Genomic DNA, 7,613 nt, shown 5'->3' on the forward strand with positions numbered 1-7,613 from the left:
GTCAGAGTCATCGTCACTAGATGTTTGATAGCGAGTAGTGCGTGTGTTTACCTTGGCACCGCGTGCCATGAAGCAGTAGGTAGGAGTGGAGTCGTTCTTGTCATTTGCGTCGGTGTCGGTGATGCAGTCATTGTCTTCAGTGTTGAATATGGACTTGGTGACATATGTTGTAGCCAGACTCGCAATGCCAGAATCAGACTCCTCCTCAGACTCCACCTCTGCCTCCTCAGATGCGGCCTCCTCCTCTGAATCCATCTCCATGCCAACAAACGCACGTGCCTTGCCAGATAAGCTCTTCTTGTGTGATGAAGACTTTGAAGAAGACTTGGAAGAAGACTTTGAGTATTTCTTCTTCTTCTTGTCGTCAGAATCATATTCCTTGCTCTTCTTCTTCCTTCTGTTCTCATTGTCCCACTGTGGACACTCAGAGATGAAGTGTCCAGTTTTCTTGCACTTGTGACATGTTTTCTTCTTGTAGTCATGAGCAGAAGCTTCATTATTCCTTGAGCTTGATCGTGAAGATTTTCTGAAGCCTTTCTTCTTGGTGAATTTTTGGAACTTCTTCACTAGCATTGCAAGTTCTCTTCCAATGTCTTCAGGATCATCAGAACTGCAGTCAAATTCTTCTTCAGATGAGGAAACAGCTTTTGCCTTCAAGGCACGAGTTCGCCCATAGTTTGGACCGTAGATATCTCTTTTCTCAGAAAGCTGAAACTCATGTGTGTTGAGCCTCTCAAGTATGTCAGACGGATCGAGTGTCTTGAAATCAGGACGTTCTTGAATCATCAGGGCCAGGATGTCAAACGAACTATCAAGTGATCTCAGCAGCATCTTGACGATTTCATGTTTGGTGATCTCAGTGGCGCCGAGGGCTTGAAGCTCATTTGTGATGTCAGTGAGGCGGTCAAATGTGTGCTAGACATTCTCATTGTCATTTCGCTTGAAGCGGTTGAAGAGGTTGCGAAGAACACTGATTCTTTGATCTCTCTGGGTTGAGACGCCTTCATTGACCTTGGAGAGTCAGTCCCAGACCAGCTTGGATGTCTTCAAAGCACTCACACGGCCATACTGTCCTTTTGTCAGATGACCACAGATGATATTTTTGGCAGTAGAGTCCAGTTGAGTGAACTTCTTGACATCAGCAGCAGTGACACCTTCTCCAGCCTTGGGAACGCCGTTCTTGATGACATACCATAGGTCGACGTCAATGGCTTCAAGATGCATGCGCATCTTATTCTTCCAGTAGGGATATTCAGTTCCATCAAAGACGGGGCACGCAGCGGAGACTTTGATTATCCCTGCAGTCGACATAGCTAAAACTCCAGGTGGTTAAACCGAATCACACAGAATAAGGGAGCACCTTTCTCTGATACCAATTGAAAGTGCATTATATCGACTAGAGGGGGGGTGAATAGGCGATTTTTATGAAAGTCTTCAAAACATGAGAGTTATGAAGACAAACAGCGAAGATTATGCCTATTACTATGCAGCGGAAGTTAGATTACACTAGGCCAGCCATGGTCATGTATTCAATAGAGTGAAAGCACAATGACAAACAGCTTCAGTGTAATAAGGATCAGGTAGGAAGAAGTTATGAAGCCAAACAGATCATACATTCACATTGCGAAGACAAAAGATAAAGCAAGCATGCAATGGCTTCACAATGAGTAACAGTAAGAGAAGGAAGTGAAGATGAAACCAGTGACTCGTTGAAGACAATGATATGTTGGACCAGTTCCAGTTGCTGTGACAACTGTACGTCTGGTTGGAGCGGCTAGGTATTTAAACCTTAGGACACACAGTCCCGGACACCCAGTCCTAAACACATAGTTCAGGACACCAAGTCCTCACCGTATTCTCCTTGAGATAAGGTCACTTAGTCCTCGCCCAATCACTCTGGTAAGTCTTCAAGGTAGACTCCCAAACCTTCACAAACTTCGTTCACTGGCAATCCACAATGTCTCTTGGATGCTCTGAATGCGACGCCTAACCGTCTGGAGGATTCACACTCCTCAAGTGTAATAAGTCTTCAGATCACACAGACACAAAGACTTAAGTGATGCCCAATTTACTCTGGCTCTGGGTGGTTAGGGCTTTTCTCCTCACTAGAAATTTTTCTCTCAAAGGCTTCGAGGTGGGTTGCTCTCAAACGACAAAAGCCGTGCACTGAAATCTGAGCAGCCAACCGTTTATGGTTGTGGGGGTGGGCTATTTATAGCCACTTGGCAACCCGACCTGATTTGTCCGAAATGACCCTGGGTCACTAAGGAACTGACACGTGTCTCAACGGTCACATTTCGAACTCTCATGGCAACTTTACTTGGGCTACAAGCAAAACTGACTTGTCCGGCTCTGGACAAGATTCGCTCTCATTGTCTTCACTCGAAGACATAGGTTTTTGATTTAGGCATCACTTCAGTCATTCTGACTGGTTCTCCTGGACCCCACTTAACAGTACGGTGGTTCCTATGACTCAACACAAAATAAAAAGAACTACGAAAGATCTAAGTCTTCGAGTTCCATAAGCTTCATAACGTGTCTTCTTTTGTCATAGTCTTCAATGTGAATATCTTCATATACCACCTTTGTCTTCAATGTCTTCATACATTTTTAGGGGTCATCTCTGGTAGTAAAACCGAATCAATGAGGGACTTCTACCTGTGTTTTCCTGCAATTCTCACAAACACATTAGTCCCTCAACTAGGTTTGCCGTCAATACTCCAAAACCAACTAGGGGTGGCACTAGATGCACTTACAAGTCCGCTATAGACCGGTTCATTGGAGTCCTGCTAGCCCAGCACTACTACTGAGGACACTTGACTGGCCGGCATGTGTTTCACTTTGTTTCTATGTCTGTCCCTTCGGGGAAATGTCACGCGGTGACATCTGGAGTCCTGCCTAGCCTGCTACAGCCCGGGTTACCCGGAGTCCTGTTAGCCCAGTGCTACATCCCGGATTCACACGCTGATGACCGACATGCTCGATGTGATTCATGTATGCCTGTTCCCATAGGTCTGTGTCGCTTTGGGTTCACGACTAGCCATGTCGGCCCGGGTTCTCTGTCATATTGATGCTAGCGACACAATCATATACGTGAGCCAAAAGGCGCAAACGGTCCCGGGCCAGGGTAAGGCGACACCTGTGGGAATACCGTGCGTGAGGCCGCAAAGTGATATGAGGTGTTACCGGCTAGATCAATGTGACTTGGAATCGGGGTTCCGACAGCTTTGGTATCAGAGCCTGACTGCCTGTAGGATTTCCAAGCCAACCTGGTCGAAGTTGAGTCTAGAAATTCTTTAGTTATGTAAGGGAATTGATTGTGGAAGGGAACGTAAGGCTCTTTTACTCCTTATACCTCATGCCCTTCTGATCTGAGTCATCCTATCTTTCCTACGGGGTTAAGGAACTAGGCTTCCTCTTCTGTCTATCAGGATCACATGTTACTACTCCGTAGTTTCTAAGATTTGGTTGATCAGAGTCTTATCCCAGTTCAAGTACTTCCGGTGTAGTCTATTTAGTAATATCTCAGAACCTTGAGTGATGATGTTGAGTATGGTGCTACCCCATCATTTGCAGGATGTCTCATTTTGAGCATTTTACTGCCGTTATGCTACTGGAGTTGTCCTAGGAGTTCAAGAGATAGTATTTTCCTCGTACTATATTCTACATCCTTATGATGATGCTGAATCCATCCTTGTTTTCCTTGGTTCCGTTCTTCAGGATGTTGCCGGTTAACCGAAATTCTGTTGCTCGTAGCCGGAACCACGGAGATGGTAGGAATGAGGATCCACCCGGTCAGTCTTCATTGGCAAAGTTCATGTTAGAAGTTGAGATGAACAAGCGTGAGACCAACTGCTTGTTAGCGCGTATTGAGGAGAACACCGCACCCCAGTGCAAGGAGTCAGCGACCATCTATGATTTCACTGGTCTAAAACCACGTACCTTCCATCATTCCATTGAACCACTAGATGCAGATGACTGGCTTCGTAGTATCACTCTCAAGCTGCGTTATGTGAACGTAGCTGAATGTGACAAGGTCACCTATGCTGCATATCACCTGGAAGGTCCTGCTAGTATTTGGTGGCAGAACTATGAGGCTATGCTTCCAGCTGGCCAGATAACCACCTGGAGAGATTTCACTGAGGCTTTTCGCGAGCATCACATTCCTCAGGCTCTCATTGACCGCAAGAGAGAAGAGTTCTATAGTTTCACCCAGAGTAAGATGGCTATTGATGCTTACAGTAGAGAGTTTGAGAACCTTGCCTGCTATGCTACAGAAGAGGTGTCCACAGACGCCAAGAAGCAGGCTAGGTTTCGGAAGGGTCTCAACCCCAAGTTGCGTCATGATCTCCACCTGCATCACTATGATACATTCCAGGCTCTTGTGAACAAGGCCATTAATGCAGAGATAGCTCAACTCACTTACGAGGAGTCTCATAAGCACACCCGTGATTTGGGTTCTTCTTCCGGTGTTACTTCGCAGAAGCGCCGGATTTGGGTTCCGAACTCCGCTCTTCCACCCGATTATTCACCGAGGCCCTCTTATGTGGCGCCTCACCCAGTTCAGTTACATGCTCCATCCAGGCCTACTGGTAGACCGCTTGTCAATGCGGGTCCACGTCCTACTTCAGGGACTTGCTTCACATGCGGAGAGGCAGGACACTATGCACGTCACTGCTCTCAAACCAACTATGCTCCACCCCGGCCTGAGAAGTCTGTTATTCGTGGTAAGCCATCACGCAAGATGATCAGTGTCAAGTCAGCTTCCACTGAACGTGGACATGCGCATCACGTCTCAGCTAGAGACGCTCATGATGATCCAGATGTCTTTCTTGGTACACTCCTTGTCAATTGCCATCCAGCATCAGTTTTGTTCGATACTGGAGCATCTCACTCCTTCATTTCCGGAAGCTACGCTAACTTGCACAACATGTCATTTTGTGATATGCCCTCTCCGCTAGTCATTCAAACCCTTGGATCCAAATGGCAAACTTATAGTGTAAGCCATGGTAATGAAATCCTTGTTGACAGACTTGTATTCCTTGCCTCACTTGTAGCCCTCAAGTCTACAGATATTAACATCATCTTGGGTATGGACTGGATGAAAGCTCATTATGCCAAGATTGATTGTTACACCAGGTCTGTTCAGCTTACACACCCATCTGGCAAGATAGTCACTTTCTCCACTAGAGTTGCAAAGCGCCAACTCTATTCTCTTAATGCCAGCCCTCTTCCAGACCTTGAAGATATCCCGGTAGTCCGTGACTTTCCGGATGCCTTTCCAGAGGAACTGCCAGGTATTCCACCTGACAGAGATGTAGAGTTTGTCATATATCTTATTCCAGGAACCACTCCGATCTCTAGGAGACCTTACAAGATGGCACCCTTAGAACTAGCTGAGCTTAAGAAACAACTCGATGAATCCTTGCAGAAGGGTTTCATCTATCCTAGTTCTTCTCCCTGGGCTTGCCCCATCCTCTTCGTCAAGAAGAAGGATGGCACGGACCGAATGGTTGTAGATTATCGTCCCGTTAATTTGGTCACGATAAAGAACAAGTATCCGCTCCCCAGGATCAATGACCTGTATGATCAGCTCGCTGGATCCTCGGTCTTTTCAAAGATGGATTTGAGGTTAGGCTATCACCAAATCAAGATCAGAAACAGGGACATTCCTAAAACGGCTTTTGTCACTCGTTATGGTTAGTACGAGTACACCGTCATGTCTATTGGTCTAACTAATGCTCCAGCTACATTATCCCGCTTGATGAACTCGATCTTCATGGAGTACTTAGATAAGTTCATCATGGTTTACCTTGATGATATTCTTATTTACTCGAAGAACGAGGAAGAGCACGCCGAACATCTTAGACTTGTGTTAGAGAAACTCAGAGAACACCGCCTTTATGCCAAGTTCTCCAAGTGCGAATTTTGGTTGCCAGAAGTGACCTACCTGGGCCACGTGATATCTGGTAAGGGCATTGCTGTCAATCCCGAGAGAGTTTAGGCCGTTCTTGATTGGACTCCGCCTGAAACGGTTAAGCAAGTTAGGAGTTTCCTTGGCCTAGCCAGTTATTGTCGCCGCTTCGTTGAGAACTTCTCCAAAGTGGCCAAACCTCTCACGGAACTTCTCAAGAAAGATAAAAAGTTTGAGTGGTCCCCACAGTGTGAGTACAGTTTTCAGGAACTGAAAAGACGCCTGATCTCTGCTCCCATACTTGTGCCACCGGATTTCACTAAAGACTTTGTTATCTACTGCGACGCCTCACGACAGGGACTAGGTTGCATTCTTATGTAGGATCGCCATGTGATTGCCTATGCATCTCGATAGTTGCATCCACATGAGGAGAATTATCCTACACATGATCTAGAGCTTGCAGCCGTAGTCTATGCACTTAAGACATGGCGACATTACCTTCTCGGTAAACGTTGCGAGATTTACACCGACCACCAGAGTCTCAAGTATATCTTCACCCAACCAAATTTGAACCTTAGGCAAAGACGTTGGTTGGAGTTGATCTCAGATTACGACTTAGGGATTACCTACACCCCAGGCAAGGGGAATGTCATGGCTGATGCGCTAAGTCGTACGTCCTATTGCAACAATCTTATGTTGCAGCAGGGCCAACCACTTCTCCATGAGGAATTCTATAAGCTTAATCTTCACATTGCTCCTCACGGACTCCTTTCTACCTTAGTGGTGAAACCTACTCTTGTGGATCAGATCGTCTCCGCTCAGAAGCAGGATACGGGAATTTCCCGGATGAAGAGAAACATTGACAAGGGAGTTGGTGGCAGTTTCTCTATAGATGATCGTGGTGTTGTTTTCTTTGAGAATCGCTTGGTGGTTCCCAAGAATCAATATCTGCGACAACTGATTCTTAAGGAGGCGCATGAATCTCCTCTCACGATTCATCCCGGTAGTACTAAGATGTATCAGGACCTATGCCAGAGGTTCTGGTGGACTAGGATGAAGAGAGAAATTGCTCAGTTTATTGCTAACTGCGACGTTTGTCATCGCATTAAGGCAGAGCATCAAAGGCCTGCTGGCACCCTTCAGCCTTTAGCTATTCCTGAGTGGAAATGGGATAAAGTTGGTATGGACTTCATCACCGGCTTTCCCAGGACCAAGAGAGGGAATAATGCTATCTTCGTGGTCATTGATCGTCTTTCCAAAGTGGCTCACTTCCTACCTGTTTGAGAGAGTATCACTGCTAGTCAGCTCGCTGACTTATATATTTCTCGAATAGTGTCACTTCATGGTGTTCCACTAGAGATCAATTCAGACCCTGGTAGTCTTTTCACTTCTCATTTCTGGGAGAGTTTCCAAACTACCATGGGCACCCATCTTTCCTTCAGTACCGCTTTCCACCCTCAATCAAGTGGTCAGGTGGAAAGGGTCAACCAAATTTTCAAAGACATGCTTAGAGCTTGTGTTATCTCATTCGGTATGGATTGGGAGAAGTGTCTTCCCTTTGCCGAGTTTGCTTATAACAATAGCTACCAATCCAGCCTCAAGAAAGCTCCTTTTCAGGTTCTGTATGGACGAAGATGTCGAACACCTTTGAACTAGTCAGAAACCGGTGAAAGACAATTCTTTGGACCGGATATGATCC

The sequence above is a fragment of the Triticum dicoccoides genome, chromosome 3A (genome assembly GCF_002162155.2).
Source record: "Triticum dicoccoides isolate Atlit2015 ecotype Zavitan chromosome 3A, WEW_v2.0, whole genome shotgun sequence".
NCBI classification, from domain to species: domain Eukaryota; kingdom Viridiplantae; phylum Streptophyta; class Magnoliopsida; order Poales; family Poaceae; genus Triticum; species Triticum dicoccoides.